This window comes from Anser cygnoides, chromosome 2 (genome assembly GCF_040182565.1).
Source record: "Anser cygnoides isolate HZ-2024a breed goose chromosome 2, Taihu_goose_T2T_genome, whole genome shotgun sequence".
Taxonomy (NCBI): domain Eukaryota; kingdom Metazoa; phylum Chordata; class Aves; order Anseriformes; family Anatidae; genus Anser; species Anser cygnoides.
The window spans coordinates 114,607,631-114,618,702 of record NC_089874.1 but is presented as its reverse complement, the minus strand read 5'-3'; the positions used below and the strand labels follow the sequence as shown (position 1 = coordinate 114,618,702).

At 41.4% G+C, this 11,072-nt stretch overlaps 1 long non-coding RNA gene across 1 annotated transcript; it reads right to left on the bottom strand.

The window, feature by feature from the left end:
- Positions 1-3,146: 3,146 nt before the first annotated feature.
- On the bottom strand, positions 3,147-5,842 carry LOC106037624 (uncharacterized). The gene is made up of 3 exons (XR_010829650.1): positions 5,686-5,842; positions 5,367-5,538; positions 3,147-4,956 (listed from the first exon to the last, which is right to left on the bottom strand). It is a non-coding gene; the product is annotated as an uncharacterized lncRNA (long non-coding RNA).
- Positions 5,843-11,072: the final 5,230 nt, after the last annotated feature.

The window sequence follows — 11,072 nt, the reverse complement described above, 5'->3', positions numbered from 1 at the left end:
TGTATCCATTAAGGCCGTAAGACAGAAGAGAAGAGGGGCTGTTGCTCATGAACACATTCTAAACACTGCTTTTTTTGAAACAACTTACTTTGCAATCATTATCTTGGCTCTGGCCCCCTCTCATTTAACCTCATCTGCCTGACTTTAAATTCATGGAACAGATTTGTACTGCCTTGGACTCCCTGCAGTTGGCTGCTGTAGTATTCTTGAACTTAAAAAAAAAATAACACAACCCCACATTTGATACCATTAATCATATTGCCATATGTAATAAATTGGCTGCCGGTGGTACATTGCCTCCAAGTGTCACATGGTTCCAATCGCAGCTCTGCCAACTGAAAGTGGTTGCTGGAAACTCTGACTCTTCCTCTCAGGCGCTCCTACCGCGGGGTCCATGGGGCTCTGTCCCGTTTGTACCACACATTAATGACCTGCTGGCTGCCTAGCAGCACAAAGGCCAAGAGTTACAAGTACGCACATGTTTGTAAGTGCCGCTATACATAAGCAATAACCTGTTTGATATCAGAGTCACATCATTACGAAGTCAGCTTTCTGACAGCATTTGCGAGGTTTGAAGGCTAATTCAGTACATCTCTAATTTGCAGCTTAAATATCTGCCAGAATGAAAGGTGGGGAAGCGGGGGAAAAGTATTAAATTTAGCTGTGTAAAATAATTCATGAAACAAGAACACTGCTCTTATGATTCGGCTTTTGCAACTGTCAGGGCTCTTGTCAAGTCACAGCTGGAATGCTGCAGATTTACAAGAACAATAGAATTATTTGGGGGAGGAGGTGGGGAGAAAGGAATAACATGCTATTTGCAGCACTTCAGCTAACACTTTGACACAGGTTCTCTGGATCTTTTAAAGTAACCACGGACACTGGTTTAAATAAAAAAGCAAAACTAACACTTCTAATCCTTTACCGAAGTTTGCCTTGAATCTTTTCTCAGAGCAGCAAAAATAATCTATTGACTTTAGAGCTGGAACCAGAAAAACAGTATTGTTTTTGACCATTGTGAAGTGTCTTTCTACACGGCAGTTGGACGTGGTGAAGGAAAAGGAGGCTACTGTAATGAAATAATTGATGACCATTTGTATTATATTAGAGCTCCGGTTGTGGAGCAGGGCCCCACTGCAATAATTATCATGAAAAGGCAGAACAAAGACAGCTCCTGATCATGGGAGGTCTCGGTCTGGTCTCTAAGCTCACTGACTCGGTTATCCTCCCTCAAACCTTCTTCCTACTGCCTACTCTTACTTGAAGAGAATGCACTGATACCTCTGTAGCTGTAGGCAAGGAGTAAAAGAACACCACGGGGACACCTGCTCTCACATACCCTCAGTCAAACCAAGAAAAGAAAGCCCTGTAAACCCAAACAAAGGAATGAAAACTAAAATACTCACAGAGAATCAGCAGTCCAGAGGCTCAAAACCTCTTGGCTGGACCAAGGAAGGGTGCCAGCAGCATTGAAAATGCAGTGACATGGAAGTTGGTAGACACTAGTAGCAAGAGCACATACATCAAATCCCTGATGCATTCCTATACCAAGAGCTATCTCACTTTGTTACTTTTTCCTCATTATTCAACCTAGCTAGACTGATACATACAATGATCTTTGTGCACATACAATGCATAAAGACAACTTCCAACACCTACACTGGAAGAAGCTGGTGGTTTATAGCTTAACATCATGAGAAACCCTGGACTCATGATAACTGATACCGTATCACTGGACTTCAGCCCTGGAGTCCTTGGCATTATTTACATATGTAAACAGAAATATAACAGAGGGCCAAACTGGAAAGGAACATAGGAATTCAAATACACAAACAAGAAATATTAGCTACTCTTATCTACTTTATGAGAAAGTTGAGATTTTTTTTTTTTCCTGATTGCTCCTCAGCTTTACTTGATCTATTTTTCTTCAAAGATATTTCAGGTTAATGCCTTGCAGGCTTTTCTTTCCTAGGAAGTTACTCTGAGAGGACTTTTTCCTCAGAAGTCTTGATCTTTCAGACCTTTATACCTGCATTTAACTCAACACGTAAAAATCCCAGTTGTAGGATCATTTGTGGAAAGAGAAAGGCATGCCCAAAAACTCTTACAGGATCTCAGATTCACTAGGAAAAACTGTATAGTTGTCAAGTTGAAAATGCACAATACTGAATCATGCTGTCAAGAAGCTGACACCTCTACAATGCTTGGTATCTTACTACCCACTGGTGACTTTTTTTTTTTTTTTAAATGTTTCATGAGCCTCTCTTATGAACAAATGCTCTTGGAAGAAGACTACATGAGACATCGCCAGCCGACTTCACAAACATATCACTTTCTGAAACATATACAATCAAGGGCATTATTTTAGATGTATCTATAGATGCCTTACACTATTTCAGCTATAACAACCAGATGACAGTGTTATTTCTGCATTGTACCCTGTAGTACCTTTACAGGGCAAGCTTGCCAGGCAAATTGAGCTACACACGTTTACTATACTATTTTAATGCAACACAGACCAAAATAAAAGCTTTTTCTCAGTTGAAGCAACACTATTTTTTTTTTGGTCTAGACTCACAGGCCTTAAGGGAATTGAGAGCAGCAGCTCTGAGCATTGCTGGAAAGCCCTAATTCCTGAGGAGCACACAAATTATGAAGAAGCAAGCAGCCACTGCTATGTCAGTTAGCCCAAAGTTTCTGCTTACTAAATGCCTTACTAAGAGTTACACGCAGAATCTCATTCTAGTTCAATGAATAGCCTTAAAATAATCTGGAAAAAAAAACACAATTTATAATTGTATGTGAATACTCCAGAAAGGTGAGCAGGCATCACTCAAAAGGAATGATACTTAACTGGGGAGGAAGAACAGGGAAGAAAACAATTTACTTTCACTGTTCCCAAGAACCAATGCATAGAATTAGCCTTTTTGGGGGAGTGGGGAGAGGTGGTATACAGATCCCAGGGAATAAATGCTTAGATCTTACAGACTGCTAGATCTAACTAAAGCAGCAGCCCATTCCTGACTTGGGCATATTAAGTTACAGCAGAAGCCGCCTGATCCACTCTAGTATAAATTTGCACCATATATAAAGTTCCTCACGTGTATAGGGCCTCTGCTGTGCAATGAGAACACTTACACAATACATAATTTTAAACACACGTTTAATTTTAAGCTCAGTGCAGGTTAAATGAAGTCAACAAGCCTTCCCTACAGGTTAGGCATACTGGGTTGTTTGGTATGTTGGATTAGGATGTAAGTAGCATCAGGTGGACAGCCACCACTTTATTGCTGCTCCTATTATCCAAAGCAGAAGAGGTACACTTAACTTGCAGAAGTTTAACCACACAAGAAGCAATACAGTGCAAGCATTTAACATCATTAAAGAGATAATTGTAGCAGAAGCTATCCAAATCCAGTAAGCAGTAATAAAAAAAGCTACATAATCCTGCACCTACCAAGGTAGAGAAAGAAAAGCAGTACCAAAAAAGTCTTGCTTCAAAGATCTAGTTTTCAATTATCTCCACTATATCAAATCCATTCCTCATAAAGAACACCAGCTCTGAGACATAACCAAGCTCTGCCAACAGTAAAAGTTTCCAACTAACATGACAAATCACCAGTCAGGTACCCACCTTTCAGTAACCACACATTGTAGCTTTACTGTTAGGCTAGGCTGCGTTTCTAGAAGTCCACCCATTGACTAAATACAGACAAGAGTTCTAAACTGAGAAACCTAGGTCCCTAGATCTTCACTTGTGTTCAGCTACACACTATCTCACAAACACAACAGAAAAATAAATGTTTATTACAAGGATATTATTCATTTCACATGAACAATTAACCCCAGCTAGTGGGTCTGTTTGTTACTCCCCCCCCATTTTTAAGTAGGATGTGCCCTAGTTGTTTCACATTATTCATATATAAACAGCTATGTACAATAACAAAATATATGCATTGGATTAGACTTTTTAAGATGTAGACCAATAAAAATAAAAAAACAAAAAAACAAACACTAAACCCTCTAGGCCTCTATAGAGTAAATTAAAGCACTTAGTGAAAGGAAATACTGGCATATACAAGGGCTTTGAATTTCAAATATTCTTCAAGAAGTTATTAAAATGAGACTCTACTGCTGAGAAAGAGACAAAATACAACCATATTTCTTGGTATTTCCCTCACAATTGCAAAAGAAATAGTCATTACATTAGCTTAGACTCAAAGTCATTTTCCCATTTTTAATGCCTTATGATTATTACAGGTTTCTAAACTCCCCAAGAAGGCAGCAACTGATATGAAGGATCTATTTTCATTCCAGTTTTTGTCTTTTTAGCTGGCTGCCAATCGAAGAGAAATATACTGGGCTTTACCCTATTTGAACCTTCACGGTTTTAATGCAGGGTTTAGCCTATGTTGCTATAAACTGTGTACATGAAGACTGTCATTTGCATCTCCAAAAGATTTGGATCCCAAATTACAAACAGATGTGCTGAAGCTCAGATCCCTTCAAAATAGCTTTCTACTAGCTGGTCAAAATTCTGAGCAGAACAACTCTTTTGCTTATTTGAGGGAACTAGTGAATACTCCTTTGCAAAACTTGTGATAGCATCATCACTGGTAACATCTGCCTGGGTGCTGGCTGTCCCAGAGTCATCACAGCCTTCATCCATTGAAAAAAATTCCTCTCTTATCGAGGAGCTCAAGCAATCTTCCTCAGCTGGGAAATTCTGTTGCGACAGATGCCTTCCAGAAGCATGATTTGTTGAGCAGGCCTGCTCGGTACAGTCCCTGACCCAACATCGAGGTGGTTCACGCTGCAACCGATAGTTATCAAGCCCAGCCAGCAGTTTCACAGCCTTCCCACTCTCTGTCACTGCGTGAATTACAAACAGGCCCAAGGGACGTTCACCAGCCGAGTGTGTGCTGGTAGGTGGGGCACGGCTTGTAAACCTGTAAGCTATGGAAGACAAGAGAAAGAGACCAAGCTAAACAAATCCATCAAACACCCAAAACCAAGAAAGCATGTTCCCTACAACACCTGATCACTAAGTACTTTAAGTCTCTCATACTATTTCCACCCCACACCAAGCCTTTGAGAAGGCATACTGTTTACCTCAAGACTAATATCATTTGTGCATGGTCAGAAAGTGAAGCCTTCAAGGAGCAAACAGGAACGCTGTACTCCATTTCAATGGCCCTGGCCAGCTGCCACCCTGAGCTCTCATATCTTTAGGACCTTGTTTCAGTTGTGTTATATGCATGCCCATGAACAAAAAAATCAGCTTCAGCAGCACCCAGCTGGAACTGAAGTCAGATTAAACTCATTCTCCTCCCTCCCTGTACAACCACCCCCTTCTTGCTAGTCACCTTCCATTGCCCTGGTTTCAGCTATTTCTTTCCATGCCGAAGTCAGATGCCTGCATCCTGTTTGGGATCTATCTGGCTGGGATCTATCATGCTGCTGGCTCTGGCTATCTGCTTCAGCAAGAACAGGGAAATCTCTTGAGTCATCCTGACGAAACATTTTCTTGGGTTCCACCTAAAGCCAACAGCAAAGCAGCAATGAAAACAGGGAACTAGCAAAGAACTCTTAAAAGACAATGGGAAGCAGGTTCCAAAAACTATACAAGCCAGACTTATCTCTAACCTAGCAAGATAAAAAGGAAGCCACAATGATAAGTCTTACCTTATAGTTTACCCCTAACTCTTGTGTGAAAAAGACCTTCTTTCTTCCTTATTCCTCAACAGGAACAAAATGGCAGCTCCACCACGTTCCCAAGGCAGGGGAAGTGAGACCAGAAGAAAGAACCCCCCCCTGCAGGCGGAGCTAACACAGCACATGATCATTGCAATCAGCACAGCTTTTCCAGGCCTAGCTAAACGAAAAGCCCACGACAGCTGTGTGTGATAATTGGGTCTTAAAGGGATCCAGCATGGCAGAGTTTCTTCAGTCCTCAAAGAAGCGAAGGAAAAGGAAGGGTGAATTTCTCCCTTGGCTGAGCCATGATTGGCATAGGGACAAGAGAGGGACAGAATAAATAGTTTTTACTTCTTTGTAATAGGCAAAAATGTTTTATCACACTAAGGCTTTCTTTCCGTTGTATCGTTATGTGTATACCTCTGCTCCAACAACCAAAGAAGGTACTCTTCCCTGTCTTCCTAATAGCACTATCTCCCAGATTTTTCTTCCTTCTGGACTGTATGACCCTTGTATTGCCCCTCTTAGGTCCAATTGGATGGCAGATTTTCACGAGCTCAAGTGTTTTTTAAGCTTGTTTTAGCACTCTGTGAATTCCTCTGGTGCTTTTTACAGCCCTTTGAGGGCCATGACACATAAATGGGAAAAAAAAATATAAAAAGGCCTAAAGTAAAAAGGTGGCAAACAATTTTTTTGCACAACTTTCCGTGTCCTAGGTGCTGTATGTAGAGAGAAGGCACTTCTCTGAAAGAAAGGAGTAAACCAGAGAAAGTCTCATCTGATTTTTTATTTTTTTTTTTTTAACGAGTGTCACTTTGTGTTTGAATGAGCAAAGCTGCCAATGTCTGTGAATGGCAGCCTCTTTGTACAAAGACCCACAGACCAAGATATAGTCCAAAGTGTATGTGTGGGGATGTGCTTTCTAAAAGTACTGAAAGCTTGATGAACTTCTTCCAGCCAGATGCTGGCTGCTTTGATATTTATGATTATATCATCACCTTACAACAAAACAATGGTAAACCCTGGGTTAGAAATGCAACTGCGCTGGTAAATCTCGTGTTTTCTCCTTGTCATGTTTCAGAAGTAGCTAATGAAAAGCAGACTTACTAAATGACTTGCACCAGCCCACAGTAAGCTTGCTCAGTTTCTGGCTTCCGCTACGTACGTGTTCAGCAATAAAATGCTTCTTTCCCTTCCCGATCTGTCAAAGGCAAGGGCATCATATCATGAGTTAGCGCTGGGGGAGTGGGGGAGGGCAAGGAATGGTGGCCCAGAAGTTGAGGTGGGCGAATGCTTGATGATCCAGCTCATATGACCTAATAGACTGTGTCACTGCCTTTGGGAAATACAAGCCTCTTGACACATGCCCTTGGCTGGAAGGTCAGAACAGAAAAGCCCAAGCTCAGTAAATGAAGCCCTCCAGCTGAGAAAAATAATCCAACCCTGGATTGGCAAAAGCACTTCCCCACACACACACTTTTTTTTTTTCTTCCCAAAATTTCTGACTTGACATGTTGCTGTAGTGCACTTCACATCTGATTAAATTAGTCACATTGCATTATGCTGAATCAAACGTGACGAGTTGCAATGGAATGTGAACAGTGTAAAAAGATGCACTGGCATCACATAGCTGCTACCTGCTTCTGCCTCGCATTGCTGTGTTAGCAGCAGGTAAGGGAGGCATACAAGGTCCAAATCCTTCCCTGTTATTAAGTCATGCTTTTGCAGCTCATCACTAGGTTCTTCTGTGTTTACTTAATTTTGCATCAAACTAGTAATCAGCTACTCCTACTCTAAGAAACTCCATTCTTTCTCCTGCAAGTCCCCCACACCTTCTTGTGATAATAGAGAAGGATGTCTAGTCAGGGTTCAATCCATCTCCTACAAGCCTTCTGAATGCAGTAACTAAAAGAATATTAGCAAAGTGCTGGATGTATAGACAATTGCAGCCTACAGACAACAGGGAAGAGGCATCATTTTATTGCTTATGTGCATACTCTGACTATTATTCTTGGGCTTACACCAGGAATTACACCATCAGGAAACTCTAAACTGTAGCTCACTGACTAAACACCTCCTGATAATCTCTTATCAGCACAGCTCTTGGTGGGTTCTGCAAGGAATTAAAGCTACTACACCCATGTAGAGCACAGAGAGGCTGTTAATGTCACACTTCACCTTTCTTGGGGTAAATGCCCACTGCCATGCATGGCAAGGTAGACAGATGGAAAGCTCAACCTAATTTAGTCTGGACTGGACTCTTGCAAATACAGTCCAATTTGTATTCATTGTAGACTTGATGTTTTATCTGGGATTCTTGTAGGACAGCTTGAAAGAGGTAAGAACAGCTTTATGAAGAGGGTCAGATGAACTATCTACCTGCCCAAGAGCCCCTAGCTCATTGCCATTTTTCTTCCATGTTCCCTAGATGTCAGTAACAGTACCCAATATACAGCAAATGATTGAGTCCTCCTATGAAAGTACTACCTATGCTATCAGTAATGCCATATTGTTGAGTAATCCGCACTAAAAGACCAGAAATGGGATGTGCAGAGGAGGGGAGAACATCTGTATTATTGTCTCTACACATAACCTGGGCTAGAATTTAAGATACAGCAGTCAAATCATTTACATTAAACCTTCCAATATCCTCCTGGCTACATAGCTTATTCTATGCAACATATTTTTCATATATTAGATAATGAAATATATTTGATAAACTATGGAGACCTCTCTTTGTCTTAGTCATCTGAGGATGTAAGTTTTTATGCTATAATTACAAATCACAAACTTTTTCTCTCAAGGAGTACTGTGTTTTTCTTACAGTGCTGGAGGTCCTTGGCTCAGGAGTTTTGGTGAGCCACAGTGTAGCAGAAAGCTCTCCCTACTTGGACAAGGTTCCTGTGATTGAAGGAGTTTAACTGAATGGATGAAATGGGGACTTGCACAACCCAGGACCATGATGTTCTACATGAAGCTGAAGAAGTAGGTTGTTGTAGCAGTGAGGCTTCAGTAACTTGGTGTCAATGAGTCTGGTCATAATACATACACTGACTATCTTGGGTTTCTTGGGGTAGCAATGTACTCTTCTGTGTTTTTCTCACACCATTCATCTTGTCCTGAGGAGAGACGGACAATTTTTGACAACACTTCTGGTGTACATCTTACAGTGGAAGTCCTATTGCCTAAGGTTTCTGGGTACTATATTGTCAGATAAGTACACAGCTACTATATAGCTGTGAGAACAGTGTGCAGGCTTTAAAAATGAAATTTTATATTCACATCTCTTAACCACAACTTACTTTTTCTGGTTTTCAGATGCTTTCATATCCAAAAGTGTTCAATCCAAACAAGAGTCCAAATTCATGTTCCGAATGTCCTGTGACAATTTTCAGAATTCATTTTCTCCTAGTTTCTAATATCAGTTTAAGCCAGGTATCCACAATAAGTGGGAAAAGTATGTCATTTTACTTAATAACAGATTTGTATGTAAAAATCTGAGTTTGGCTTGAGAGCATGGCTGTCTAGCTAAGAACTTAATATATCAGGATGCCTAGTCCTATAGACCTTATTTAGGAAAAAAACCCACAGTCGATTTCCAAGGAGTCAAGCCCACTAAATAATTCTAGATCTGGACCTGCTCTCCTTTGAATGCTTTATAGCAAAAGCTGTAGCTGACATGGGATATGTTTCTTTTTACTTCTCCCATTCCCTGCAATCGGCTAGTTTTGAATAATTTCCAATGTGTGGTCCAGAAAAGGAGGACCAGTCCCGTTCATAGCTTGCCCTGGCTTCCCTCTTCTGTCTTTCTATCTTTTCCTCTCATTCAATTCATACATATTTAGCAGATGAAATGAATACCAAAAATCTACTGTGTTGTAATTAATGCACATATGTAAAATCAGTGCCTGCATTGCTGACCTTTCCATTTGTCTAGATTTGGCTGCGTATAAAAGAAGTTGCTAACACAATTTTCCATTGGTAATGAAGTGTTTATGGCTGTACTGAACTGTAACACCTTCTGTTTTCTGGTGGACAAACGGAGTAAGGAGGATGGTGATTGCCAAAGCAGGTCTGGATCTGAGCTACCCTGGGCAGTACATCTCCAGAGGTTTGAGTCAGTTCCAGGACAGTTAAGTTGTGCTCACAACACTCCCTGTTCTGGACTCTGGAGATTTGAAAAAAAAAAAAAAAGGCATTAAATACTTGGTTATATACTTGTACCTGCAGTATGTCTGCTGGGGAGCAAAGTGTTGATGTTTGAAGCAGGCTGAAGAGGACATGTCCCCGCAAGAGTATTCTTGAAGGAGGAGAGATAACATGTAATATTATTGCATATAACAGTGTTTTTGGTTTTAGAAAATACTGTTATCAGCTCCCTGTGCAGAGCAAGGCCCAGTTTAAGGCTGCTGAAAAGGGAGCAATCTGGGGCTGCACAGCACTGCTGCTGTAACCTGCTCTCTAGCTCAGACATGAGCTTCCTCCAAACCATGCAGAGCTTGCACCGAAGTCATGAACAGAACAAAAGGAACTGCAAGATAGAGAGCATATCTCACGTTGATCTTGAACTAGAAACACTATTGTCTTCCACCCAGGCCATGGATGAGCTTACCAGCCAGCATCATCAAAATGCAATACCTCCCTACTTACCCCCTTACCTACTTACCTTTTTACTGGGTATAGCCATGGATGGGGTTAGTCCTATACAATAATGTAGGCAGACCTTCCCTGAGGCTTAGGAAGAAAGATTGCACATAGGTGGACCAGCTGGACTTTGGCTGGTCACAACTCCACAGGAACCTGGCATTTGAGCAGCTGCAGTCTGAGCTGGTTTGGGATTTCTGTAATTTACACCAGAGATTATGCTGGCTCCAATCCAGGCCAAAATCTGCGAGGAGCAAAGCCAAGACGCAGTCTCTGTTATTCTCCTACTTCATGAGATACATCCATTCTCACTGGCCAGGCAGCAAAGATGAGGAAATCTAACGCTGTAGTAGCAGTAAAACTCAGGTTTTAAATGCCATTCAGACATTTGATTTGCCTGAAGACCAGTTTGTGTATTTCAGCACCGGGGAAAATAGAGGAGTTACAATTTAATGCGGAAATCACTGGAGTGGAAAAGCTGTGATGTCCCTCTTCTTCTTTGTCCCCTTGGTGTCGTCTGGTAAGCAAGGTGCTCCCCAAATGTTTTCAGAAACGTGGGCACTCACCAAACCCGAGGCTGTTTGGGTGTCTTCAGGCACTAACAACCCTTGTGCGGCAGAGGCACATACAGGTGAGCCTCTACCTTTGTAGGCAAGGTTTCCAAAGGAAGGTTTCCAAAAAACGTGTAAAGTAGGACCGCTGTAAAAACAGATAGGGAAACTAATGTTCGG